This window comes from Saimiri boliviensis, chromosome 2 (assembly GCF_048565385.1).
Source record: "Saimiri boliviensis isolate mSaiBol1 chromosome 2, mSaiBol1.pri, whole genome shotgun sequence".
NCBI classification, from domain to species: domain Eukaryota; kingdom Metazoa; phylum Chordata; class Mammalia; order Primates; family Cebidae; genus Saimiri; species Saimiri boliviensis.
The window spans coordinates 86,260,490-86,274,529 of NC_133450.1; the positions used below are offsets into that span (position 1 = coordinate 86,260,490).

General features: G+C 41.1%; 1 protein-coding gene across 1 annotated transcript in view; it reads right to left on the reverse strand.

Moving 5' to 3' along the window:
• ADAM10 (ADAM metallopeptidase domain 10) overlaps positions 1-14,040 on the reverse strand; it is a 157,530-nt gene that overhangs the window by 122,312 nt on the left and 21,178 nt on the right. The window lies entirely within an intron of this gene.

The window sequence follows — 14,040 nt, forward strand, 5'->3', positions numbered from 1 at the left end:
CTGAGGGAGTTCACTGAATTCTACCTAGGTTCTCTCTCATAGCACTACAAACCGAACCCAGAAATCTCTCAAGGCAGAAAGTTGGCACAAAGAGCCAACCTTATTGTTTCCCCTCTCAGGAGCCCTCCCTATGTGATGACCATGCCTTAAAAACCATTGTTTTGCCGGATGCAGTGACTCACGCCTGTAATCTAGCACTTTTGCAAGCCGAGATGGTGGATCACCTATGGTCAGGAGTTGGAAACCAGCCTGACCAACATGGTGAAACTCCGTCTCTACTAAAAATACAAAACCTAGCCAGGCGTGGTGGTGGATACCTGTAATCCTACCTACTCAGGAGGCTGAGGCAGGAGAATCACTTGAACCTGGGAGGCGGAAGGTGCAGTTAGCCAAGATTGCACTCCAGGCTGGGCAACAAGAGTGAAACTCAGTCTCAAAAAAAAAAAAAAAAAACACACACACACACACACACACACACACACACACACACTTTGTTTCTCTGTATTTTTCCTGGTTTCCTTGTTTCCTTCCAGGCAGGAAAGTAAATTTGGTCCTTATTTTTCCATCTTCAAGAGGAACCCAAAAAAAAAAAAAAAAAGTGATTCTTCAACAAATCCAAATTCTTAACTAAAGAAAACCATCCTCTTTTATAAAACAAGTCTTAAGTTTTCTAAAAAATGATAATAGTTCATCTATTATCCAACACTAAATTTTGTAATCCAACACTAAATTTTCTGTTAATGCACTATGAGTTAAAGGGCACAAACCCTGAAGTCAAATTATCTGGGTTTAACTTCTGGAATCTGTTGGACAACAATGTGAATATACTTAAAACTACTGAACTGTATATTTAGAAATGGTTAAGACAGTACATTTTATATTAAGCATTTTTTTACTAGAATGAGAAAAAAAATGATCTGGGTTTGAATACCACTATCTTCACTTATTAGTTGTTTCCCAGATGGAATAGGAAACTACTCAGCTTCAGTCTCCTATCCACAGAATGAAGAGACTAGATTAGCTCTCTCTCATGATGATCACAGGCCAAGCATAGTGGCTCAAACCTGTAATCCCAGCACTCTGGGAGGCTGAGGCGGGCAGATCACAAGGTCAGGAGTTCCAGACCAGTCTGGCCAACATGGTGAAACCCCATCTCTACTAAAAATACAAAAATTAGCTGGGCGTGGTGGTGGACACTTGTAGTCCCGGCTACTCGAGAGGCTGAAATGGGAGAATTGCTTGAACCCAAAAAGCAGAGGTTGTAGTGAACCAAGATCACGCCACTGCACTCCAGCCTCGGCGACAGAGCAAGACTCCATCTAAAAAACCAAAAAACTATCACAGATAAAATGATGTAAACCATGTGTGACAATTAATATTAGAGTGTCTACAAAACAAAAAAGGTTCAATAAATTGTCCATCATCAATGGGCATGGTGGCTCACGCCTGTAATCCCAGCACTATGGGAGACCAAGGCGGATTGATCACCTGAGGTTGGCAGTTCAAGACCAGGCTGACCAACATGGAGAAACTCCATCTCTACTAAAAATACAAAATTAGCCGGGTGTGGTGGCACATGAGTAGTAGCGTAATCCCAGCTACTCAGGAAGCTGAGGCAGAAGAGTTCCTTGAACCCAGAAGGCAGAGGGTGCGGTGAGCCGAGGTCATGCCATTGCACTCCAGCCTGGAGAGCAAGAGCAAAACGCTGTCTCAAAAAAAAAAAAAATTATCCATCATCATCATCATCTCTTCCCCCTCTCTTCCTTTTCTTCCTTCTCCCACATTTGCCTTTCAGTCCAATATACACATATTGAAGCAATGAATTCAGGAATGAAAAACAAAACTGGGTTGAATTCTGACACTTCCTAGCCATAAACACAAGAACTAGGTTTTTAACTTTTTTAAATCTCAGGAGGTCGTTTTTTTTTAAACCTGTAAAATGGAGACAACAGTGCCTACCTTAAATGCATGCAAAATGCTTATGAGCACAAAGAATGGCATAAAAGGACCATTCAACTTAAACTGCTGGCATCAGTAGACAGATACATTGACCGTAAAATATAATGAGTTATTTCATCCTCCCCTTGAACCCACTCCTCCCAAGAGAGGTGAGAGGAATGAGTCCAAAACTATCTTCACAACTAGCAAAGAAATTACAGTGAAGCCAATGCCTAGGAGATAATAAAAACCGCTAGCACGGAACTTTTAAAAAATTAAAACTAAATAATGAAATCAAATATATCAATGCATCTTCTATATCCTTTAAACTTAATTATAAATGTAGTATAGGTGAGTTTAGCAAAAAAGAAGAAATCAAGAATGGGGAAATAATGAGAACTTTTGAATAATTTCTTTCATTTTGAAAATTTCCATTGGATTACTAATTGAATTTAAGTGGTCTGAGTTGCCACAGCACAAGCTTGGCTTTGCAGAACTGTGGGTTCCGCTCCTTTTTCAGCACCAAAGGAAACAAGTTGGTTTCTTGTTTGTTTTTTGAGATGGAGTCTCTCTCTGTCACCAGGCTGAAGTGCAGTGGCATGATCTCGGCTCACTGCCACCTCGCTTCTTGAGTTCAAGCGATTCTCCCGCCCAGCCTCCTGAGTAGCTGGGATTACAGGCAGGTGCCACCATGCCCAGCTAATTTTTGTATTTTCAGTAGAGACAGGGTTTCACCATGTTGGCCAAGATGGTCTCCTGACCTCGTGATCCGCCCACCTCAGCCTCCCAAGTGCTGAGATTACAGGCATGAGCCACCTGCCTGGCCAAGTTAGTTTTTATCTGTCTCTGGTGCTTAAATCAGGAAGAAGTCAAGCTTTTAAGTCAGTTCAGATAAAAGTATTTTGTCACTTCTGATAACTTAAAACAGTAACTATTGCTGCTCTGGTGAAGCACTCACGACAAAAGCTCAACTATTTATAGTTGAAATTCTTATCGTATTTATCTTATTTATCTTCATAGTTGAAATTCTACTGGGAGAGTTATTAAACAAAGTCATCTTTTCTCTGTCCCACACACAAATTTTATAAAGCAACATAATGTTCACTTTCACTGGCAAAAGACCTGAGTAATGATTTTCTGAATCTTTGTAATTGAGATAGAACATGATTCACAGGATTTAACTGGGAAAGTTAAAAACACTTCCCAGGGACACGCAGTTACCAAGCCCACCTCATATCATCTTCTATATAAGAACTATGAATGTTTATCTTAATTATGCCTAAATATCTGTAATTGTATAATCTCAGTATTGTGGAAAAAAACTTACATTAAGATAATTTATTAAAATCGAAGTACATAATTTCTCTTCCCCAGTACTTAATGAAGAAGAAAATAAGGGGGCCACAGGTAGAGGATAAAGCAGCCTACCTGTCCCTCCGGACTCTCACTCCACACACACAAAGAACAACCTTGAAGAACTGAAATCAGGTCAGATACAGATACTTTGGGAGGCCAAAGTAGGAGGATCACTTGAGTCCAGGAGTCCAAGACCAGCCTAGGCAACATAGAAAGGCCCATCTCTACAAAAAAATTAAAACCTAACCAGGTGGACAGGCACATTAGCTCACATCTGTAGTCCCAGAAATTTGGAAGGCCGAGGCAGGTAGAAAGCTTGAGATGAGGAGTTCGAGACCAGCCTGGACATGGTGAAACTCCATCTTTACTAAAAGTATCAAAAATAGCTGGGCATGGTCGTGGGCACCTGTAATCCCAGGTACTCGGGAGGCTGAGGCAGGAGAACCGCTTTAACACAGGAGGCAGAGGTTGCAGTGAGCCAAAATCACACCACTACAATCCAGCCTGGGTGACAAGAGCAAAAACTCCATCTCAATAAATAGATAAATAAAAACTAGCCAGGGATGACAGCATGTACCGGTAGTCCAAACTACCCAAGAGGCTAAGGGAGTATCACTTAATCCCTAGAGTTCAAGGCCACAATGAGCTATGATAACAGCCACTGCACTCCAGCCTAGGTGACAGAGTGAGACCCCATCTCAAAAAAAAAAAAAAAAAAGAAAGAAAGAAAAGGACTGAAGTCAAATTTAAAAAAAGATAAGCAATTTGGCTGATATATTCTCCTGAGTGTCAATTCCCTTACTAACTACACGCTCTGTAACATTACCTTGGGATCTTGAAAACAGCCATGAGAGCAGTATTTACACCATGGAAACTAATACTGAAAAGGCTACAAATTAGTTTTTTTGTTTGTTTGTTTGTTTGGAGACAAGGTCTCAATTGCACTCCCAAGCTGGGGTGCAATGGCACTATCAAGGTTCACTGCAGCCTTGACCTCCAGGGTTCAGGTGATTCTCCTACCTCAGCCTTTCCAATAGCTGGGGCTACAGGCACACACCACTATGTCTCGCTAACTTTTTTATTTCTTGTAGAGACAAGGTCTCACTGTGCTGTCTAGGCTGGTCAAATTCCTGGGCTCAAGTGACCCTCCTGCCTTGGCCTCCAAAGTGCTAGGATTACAGGTGTGAGACACTGTACCCAGCCAAATCAGAGGATTTTTTTTCTTTTTTTTTTTTTTTTTTTTTTTTTTTTTGAGACGGAGTTTTCGCTCTTGTTACCCGGGCTGGAGTGCAATGGCGCGATCTCGGCTCACCGCAACCTCCGCCTCCTGGGTTCAGGCAATTCTCCTGCCTCAGCCTCCTGAGTAGCTGGGATTACAGGCACGCGCCACCATGCCTAGCTAATTTTTTGTGTGTGTTTTTAGTAGAGACGGGGTTTCACCATGTTGACCAGGACAGTCTCGATCTCTTGACCTCGTGATCCACCCGCCTCGGCCTCCCAAAGTGCTGGGATTACAGGCTTGAACCACCGCGCCCGGCCTTTTTTCTTTTTTTTCAAAAGAGTGTGTTAAATACAACACTGGTCATAACCTAATAATATAATCTATCAAACAGGCAGCCAAGGAAGGAAACAATATTTTAACGAAAATGTGGAAAAGCATGGCACACTGGACTTCTGATGCTGCCGCTAACCCTTAGATGCCATACAGTTCACTTATTTAAAAATCTCAGGAGAAGAGAGTTCTGGAATTCTCAAAAAAATTATATATGACCATGGCACCATGACTGCAGAAAAGTGAATAAAACAAAATAATCAGCCCTTCAAACTATGACTTGAAGGGGAAAAAAATACACTGGTCTCAGAGACAAAAAGAAAAGAAAAAAGAAGTCACCCACTTTATGTCATAGCAATAAAAACATCTGGGCAGAGAAGAGCCCATGAACATAACATTGTAAAATCATACTAGAGAAAAAAAACCATGAAAGAAACAATAAATGGAAAATGGAAAAACAATTCAATTGAGAAGAAAACAAACGACATTTGGAAACAATCCTAGGCAAAGTAGAATCAGTCTTGGATGATATTAAGAAATTTATACTGGGCCGGGCACGGTGGCTCAAGCCTGTAATCCCAGCACTTTGGGAGGCCGAGGCGGGTGGATCACGAGGTCAAGAGATCGAGACCATCCTGGTCAACATGGTGAAACCCCGTCGCTATTAAAAACACAAAAAATTAGCTGGGCATGGTGGCTCGTGCCTGTAATCCCAGCTACTCAGGAGGCTGAGGCAGGAGAATTGCCTGAACCCAGGAGGCGGAGGTTGCGGTGAGCCGAGATCGCGCCATTGCACTCCAGCCTGGGCAACAAGAGCGAAAGTCCGTCTCAAAAAAAAAAAAAAACAAATTTATATTGGCCAAGTGCGGTGGCTCACACCTGTTAATCCCAGCACTTTGGGAGGCTGAGGCTGGTGGATCACCAGAGGTCAGGAGTTCCAGACCAGCCCGGCCAACATGGTGAAACCCTGTCTCTACCAAAAATACAAAAAAAAAAAAAAAATTAGCCAGGTGTGGTAGTGCACATCTATAACCTCAGATACTTGGAAGGCTGAGGCAGGAGAATTGTTTGAATCTGGGAGGCGAAGGTTGCAGCGAGCCAAGATCATGCCATTGAACTCCAGCCAAGGCAACAGAGTAAGATGCCATCTTCATCTCAAAAAAAAAAAAAAAGAAAAGAAAAGAAAAGAAATTCATATGAATTTTCCTCAAAACAACAATATTGTGATTATAGAAAAGGAGAGGGTCCTAAATTTTGGGAGGTACATTTTCAATATTTAGGGGCAAAATGACATGATGCCGTGACTCACACTAGAGTGATTCGGGGGATGGAGGGGGAAGGCGGGGTATAAAAGAAAAAAGATGCAAATTATTAAATCAGTAGCCACTTCAGGAGTAAAAGAGACTGAATTTAACCCATGACCATCACTAATTAGAAAACTGGACAAAAGACATGACAAGAGAAACAAATGAAGTGAAATCTACTACAACTGGCCCAGCTTACCGTCTGCAAGCAGTCTCCGGGCCAAAGAGCATGGACAAGCAACCAAGAGCCTGAAGGTTCCACTTAATTGAGACAGACCTCTGAGTTCAGAGAGACCAGGTATTTAGAATCTATGAGCCAGAGAAACAGAAAGGAGGAAGGTAAACCGAGAGAGAGCTCCAGTCACCTCAAATTGGGGTTCCCTTAGGGTTTGGCTGACTACTGATCTAAGCACGTGAGAGAATAAACTATCCCACCTCAGAAAAAATGAACCACCATTAGAAGGAAACAAAATAATCCTCAAAACTCACACAAGGGCTGGGAAATATTCATATTCCTACCACTGAGGGAAGAAAGATCTTGTAATCTATGGAGCATTGCTACAGCACTCAGAATAATAACACCTTATTAGTGGGGTAAAATTAGCCACAGAGGCTGGGCACGGTGGCTCATTCCTATAATCCGAGCACTTCGGGAGGCCAAGGTGGGTGGATTGCTTGAGCCCAGGAGTTCAAGACCAGGCTGGGCAACACGACGAAACCCTGTTTCTACTAAAAAATACAAAAATTAGTTGGGCATAGTCGCACGTGCCTACAGTCCCAGGTACTTGAAAGGCTGAGGCGGGAGGATCGCTTGGAGCCCAAGAAGTCAAAGCTTCAGTGAGCCATGATCATGCCACCACACTCTAGCCCGGGCAACAGAGTGAGCCCCTATCTCAAAAATAAATAAATAAATAAATAAATAAATAAATAAATAAATAAATAATTTATTATATGAATATAAAAAATAATAAAAAATTAGGGAGGCCAAGGCAGGCGGATCACGAGATCAGGAGTTCGAGACCAGCCTGACCAACATGGTGAAACCTCATCTTTACTAAAAACAGAAAAATTAGCTGGTCCTGGTGGCGCATGCCTGTTATCCCAGCTACTCAGGAGGCTGATGCAGAAAAATCACTTGAACCCAGGAGGCAGAGGTTGCAGGGAACAGAGATCGCGCTACTCCACTCCAGCCTGGGAGACAGAGCAAGACTATCTCAAAAACAAAAACAGTAACAAAAAAAGAAAAAGAAAAAGAAAAAAAATTAGGTATGGTGGTGCATGCCTGCAGTCCCAGCACTTTAGGAGGCTAAGGCAGGAGGGTTGTTCAAGGCCGAGAGGTTCAAAACCAGCTGGGCAATAGAGCAAAACCCTGTCCCTAAAAACAAACAAACAAACAAACAAAAAGTAAAAATTAGCCAGGCATAACTTTTATTGCACACCTATAATCCCACCTACTCAGGAGCCTGAGGCGGAAGGTTCACTTGAGCCCAGGAGTCTGAGGTTGCAGTGAGCCATGATCACAGTGGCCTCAGCAACAAAGTGAGACCCTATCTCTAAAAAAATTTAAAAATTTAAAATATAAACAAAAACCACATAAAGGCATATCATAAGCTAATCACTACAAAAACTAGTGAGAAAAAAACCTTAAAATCATCTGTGGGTAGGGAAGCACCAAAGGAGCCAGAAAAAAAAGACAAATTTTATAAGGAGAAACAAAGATAAAACTGACAGCACACTCTATGTTAACTCAGAAGAAAATGCAGCAACATATTTAAAGTACTACCAGAAAAAAAAAGAACTTTATCAACCTAAGATTCTATACCGAGTGAAAATAACTTTCACAAATGAAGGTGGGAAAAGGAGGTGAAACGAAGCTCTTCTGGGTTTCAAAGCTTACAATGCATCACTAGCAGCCTCCATTAATAAAAATAATAAACTTTTGGGCCGGGCGCGGTGGCTCAAGCCTGTAATCCCAGCACTTTGGGAGGCCGAGGCGGGTGGATCACAAGGTCGAGAGATCGAGACCATCCTGGTCAACATGGTGAAACCCCGTCTCTACTAAAAATACAAAAAATTAGCTGGGCACGGTGGTGCATGCCTGTAATCCCAGCTACTCGGGAGGCTGAGGCAGGAGAATTGCCTGAACCCAGGAGGCGGAGGTTGCGGTGAGCCGAGATCGCGCCATTGCACTCCAGCCTGGGTAACAAGAGCGAAACTCCGTCTCAAAAAAAAAAAATAATAATAATAAACTTTTTCAGATAGAAAGAATAACACCAGATGGAAATCTGCATTGACGCAAAGAATAGTGATAGAAATAATGAATATATAAGAAAATAAAAAGGTTTTATTTTTCTCATTTTTAATCTCTTTCGAAGTGAATATATTTTTTAAGACACAATGTACTGCAGAATTTATGACACAGAATTAAAATGTGTAACAATAACAGCACAACAGAAAAGAGGAGAAACGAAGTGTACATATACTCTATATGAATTGAAATAATATATTAAAGTATACAGTGATAAGTTACAGATATTATACACGCTGAACAACCTCTAAAAAGTCCAACAGGTATATCATAAAGCCAATAACAGAGATTAAAACTGAATCACTTTTAATAGTATATATTGGGAGGCTGAGGTGGGTGGATCACTTGAAGTCAAGAGCTCGAGACCAGTTTGGCCAACATGGTGAAACCCAATCTCTACTAAAAATACAAAAGTTAGCCAGGCATGGTAGTAGATGCCTGTAATCCCAGCTACTCAGGAAGCTGAGGCATGAGAATCACTTAAACCCAGGTGGAGTTTGCAGTGATGTGGAGACTGCAATGATCGTGCAATGCTCCATAGATTACAAGATCTTTCTTCCCTCAGTGGTAGGAATATGAATATTTCCCAGCCCTTGTGTGAGTTTTGAGGATTATTTTGTTTCCTTCTAATGGTGGTTCATTTTTTCTGAGGTGGGATAGTTTATTCTCTCACGTGCTTAGATCAGTAGTCAGCCAAACCCTAAGGGAACCCCAATTTGAGGTGACTGGAGCTCTCTCTCGGTTTACCTTCCTCCTTTCTGTTTCTCTGGCTCATAGATTCTAAATACCTGGTCTCTCTGAACTCAGAGGTCTGTCTCAATTAAGTGGAACCTTCAGGCTCTTGGTTGCTTGTCCATGCTCTTTGGCCCGGAGACTGCTTGCAGACGGTAAGCTGGGCCAGTTGTAGTAGATTTCACTTCATTTGTTTCTCTTGTCATGTCTTTTGTCCAGTTTTCTAATTAGTGATGGTCATGGGTTAAATTCAGTCTCTTTTACTCCTGAAGTGGCTACTGATTTAATAATTTGCATCTTTTTTCTTTTATACCCCGCCTTCCCCCTCCATCCCCCGAATCACTCTAGTGTGAGTCACGGCATCATGTCATTTTGCCCCTAAATATTGAAAATGTACCTCCCAAAATTTAGGACCCTCTCCTTTTCTATAATCACAATATTGTTGTTTTGAGGAAAATTCATATGAATTTCTTTTCTTTTCTTTTTTTTTTTTTTTTTTTTTTGAGATGAAGATGGCATCTTACTCTGTTGCCTTGGCTGGAGTTCAATGGCATGATCTTGGCTCGCTGCAACCTTCGCCTCCCAGATTCAAATAATTCTCCTGGGCGGCAGAGCGCAACCCAGTCTCAAAAAAAAAAAAAAAAGAAAAGAAAAGAAAAGTATATTACTCCCCAGAATGCAAAGGGGGAAAAGAACTATGAAAAGATGGAACAGAAAACAAATAGATAGATGATAGTTTAAAACTCAGTCATATGAATAGTTACATTAAAAGTAAATGATCTAGTTAGGTACAGTAGTGTGCACCTGTAGTCCCAGCTACTCAGGATAGTGAGGTGGGAGGACTGCTTAAGCCCAGGAGTTTGGATCAGCAATGCACTAAGACCACATTTGTGAACAGCCACTGCATTCTAGCCTAGACAACAGAGAGAGGCCTCTATCTCCAAAATAAGGGAAAGTGAAAGGGGAAGGGGAAGGGGGAGGGGAAGGGGGAAAGGAAAGGAAAGAAGAAAGGGAAGGGGAAGGGAAAGGGAAGCGGAAGGGAAAGTAAATGATCTAACATAACAAGTAAAAGGCAAAAGCTGTCATTTCGTTTTTTGTTTTTTAAAAGACAGGGTCTCACTTGCTGCCCAGGCTGGAGTATAGTGACATGATTATAACTCATTGTACCCTCAACCTCCTAGGTTCAAGCAACCCTGTTACCTTACCCTTCCAAGTAACTGGAAACTGGTGCATCACTGTGCCATGCCTGGCTAATCTTTTTTTTTTTTTTTGAGATGGAGTTTTGCTCATCGCCCAGGCTCCTGGAGTGCAGTGACGTGTTCTTGGCTCACTGCAACCTCCACCTCCCAGATTCAAGTGATTCTCCTCCCTCTGCCTCCTGAGCAGCTGGGATTACAGGCGTGTACCACCACGACCAGCTAATTTCTGTACTTTTAGTAGAGATGAGGTTTCAACACGTTGGCCAGGTTGGTCTCAAACTCCTGACCTCAGGTGATCTACCCACCTCGGCCTTCCAAAGTGCTGGGATTACAGGTGTGAGCCACCATACCCAGCTTGGCTAATCTTTTTTATTTTTTGCTTTTCTGTCGCTATGTTGCCCAGGTTGGTCTTGAACTCCTGGCATAAAGTAATCCTACTGGCTTGGCCTCCCAAAGTTCTGGGATTACAGGCATGAGGTGACACAGCAGCCTTATTAGTGTTTAAAAAAGGAAAATGTAAATATATGCTAACAGACACAAAAATAAAGATGAGTTAAAAGTAAAAAAAATGGGAAAACATGTAACATACAAACCCTAATCCAAAGAAAGCTAGAGTGGCTATAGCAATATCTGAAAAAGTAAACTTCAAAACAAAACAAAAAAATTATGAGGGATAAAGAAGAACATTTCGTAACTCAAGAAGAGAATACAACAAGCCTAAATATTTATGTACATAACAGAGCTTCAAAGTAGGTGAAGAAAAAGTTGATAAAACAGAAAAAAGCAGAAAAATCTGTGACTAGAGTTGGAAATTTTAACACTCCTTTCTGAATAACTAGACAAAAAAATTAGTAAGATTATTAAAAACTTAAACACAAAGAATTTGACTGGATAGCTAGAATATATTTCTTTTTAAGGGCACATGGAACAGTCACAAAGACCTTAATCCTAGGCCACAAAGCATGTTTCCATAAATTTTGAAAGAATAAATTCTTACCGTATGTTTTCTGACTAATGTAGAATTAAGTCAATAACAGATATGCAGAAAAGTCCCCAAATATTAGGAATTTTCATTTCTATATAGTTCATGGGTCAAAGAAGAAATCAAACGGAAATTAGAAAGTATTTTCAATTTACTACAAATAGCAGAGGGAGCTTTTTGGATTGAAGTGTTTTATATTATGACTATTGAGGTAGCTATACAAGTAAATACATTTCTCAAAATTTATAAATTTGTACACTTAAAAAATAGGTGAATTTTACTGAATGTAAACTATACCTCAATAAAGCTGACTAGATTTTATTTGTTTTTTGTTTGTTTGTTTGTTTTAAATGGAGTTTCACTCTTGTTGCCCAGGCTGGAGTGCAATGGCACTATCTCAGCTCACTGCAACCTCCACCTCCTGGGTTTCAAGTGATTCTCCTGCCTCAGCCTCCCAAGTAGCTGGGATTACAGGCATATGCCACGACGCCCAGCTAATTTTGTATTTTTAGTAGAGACGGGGTTTCTCCATGTTGGTCAGGTTAGTGTCGAACTACCAACCTCCGCCCACTTTGGCCTCCCAAAGCGCTGGGATTACAGGTGTGAGCCACCACGCCCAGAAGATTTTTTTTTTTTTTTTTTAATAAAAATACTGAGGCCAGGTGTGGTGGCTCACATCTATAAGCCCAGGATTTTCGGAGGCTGAGGAAAATGGCTTAAACTGAGGCATTCGAGACCAGCCTAGGCAACACAGCAAGATTCCATCTCTATTTTTCAAAAAAAAAAAAGAAAAGAAAAAAGAAAAGTATTGCATCAAAGTGGGTTTCTGGCCTTTCTACTTTCTCCCTAAGATGTAAAATGTATAAAAGTTACAAAAATCATAAAATTTCCCTAAGTTACAAATTTGTTTAAAATCCAGAATCGAGAACAAAGACAAATCAAAATATTCCAACTTTAACTTCTCAGTAAAATAAATGAACTTAACCTTCTACTCACTTCCAATACTAAGCAGCCTATAATGATTCAATATTCTTACATTACTGTAGTTTGCTAATAGGACACAACTAGTAAGAGACGGGGAAATAAAAGATTAAATGACAACCATGACTACAGCTATTAAAAGAACATTGGGGGAAACCAATGTCAAGGAAAAATATTCATTGAGAAAATAGCAACTAAACCATCTTCAAGAATTTTTTAGAAGACCTGAAGGTCCAACTCAACACTGAGGCTAAAATAAAATATGAGCCAAGTGCAGTGGCTCACAACTGGAATCCCAGCACTCTGAGAGGCTGAGGCAGAACTGCTTGAGCCCAGGAGTTTGAGACCAGCCTGGACAGCACATTGAGACCCTGTCTCTGTTTTTTTAAAAAAAGAAAGAAAGAAAGAAAAGAAAATACGGAGGCCTACTACTCACCATGTGTTCAACTAACAAGTTCTTTCAACTATTACCACTGAAACTGGAAATTATGTTTATGGATGTTTAAGTCTTTATCCAATTAAATCTTTTTCCGTGTTTCGCATTTCGCAATTTCTTGAACACAGAACCTTGTTAATTCTAACTGTGTTTCAGTGACTAACAGCATACGTTAAATCTCCAAGGAAAGCGTTAGCAATGCAGAATCTTAGACTCCCCACAGAACTGACCCCACAAGTGAATCAGGCTCTACCCCAGACTACCCCGGAGTGATCTGTAAGCAAACTCAAGCTTGAGAAGCACTGTAAGGCCGGGCGCGGTGGCTCAAGCCTGTAATCCCAGCACTTTGGGAGGCCGAGGCGGGTGGATCACGAGGTCGAGAGATCGAGACCAACCTGGTCAACATGGTGAAATCTCGTCTCTACTAAAAATACAAAAAATTAGCTGGGCATGGTGGTGCGTGCCTATAATCCCAGCTACTCAGGAGGCTGAGGCAGGAGAATTGCCTGATCCCAGGAGGCGGAGGTTGCGGTGAGCCGAGATCGCACCATTGCACTCCAGCCTGGGTAACAAGAGCGAAACTCCGTCTCAAAAAAAAAAAAAAAAAAAAAAGAGAGAAGCACTGTAACCTTTCTTCATTCGGAAATTCCATGACTTCTACCAGTAGCTATACAGGTTGAGTATCCAAAAATCTAAAATCCAAAATGTTCCAAAATCTAAAATTTTTTGAGCTCCGACATAATGCTCAATAGAAATGCTCAGCCAGGTGCAGGGGCTCATGCTTGTAATCCCAGCACACTGGGAGGCCGAGGTAGGCGGATCACTTGAGGTCAGGAGTTCGAGACAGCCTGGCCTACATGGCAAAACACCATCTCTAGTAAAAACACAAAATTAGCCAGCCGTAGTGGCACACGCCTGTAATCCCAGCTACTCGAAAGGCTGAAGCATAAGAATCACTTGAACCCAGGAGGCACAGGTTGCACTGAGCCAAGATAGCGCCCACTGCACTCTAGCCTAAGCAACAGAATGAGGCTCTGTTGCAAAAAAAAAAAAAAAAAAAAATTGCTCATTGAAGCACTTTGGATTTTCACATTAGGAAACAGTAAATATAATGCATATATTCCCAAAATGTAAAAATTTAAAGATCCAAAACACTTTTGGTCTCAAATATTTCAAATAAGGGACACTCAATCTGTATTTCTTTTTTTCTATACACTTGCTTTAATGTGAGCATTTAACAGTACATTAATAG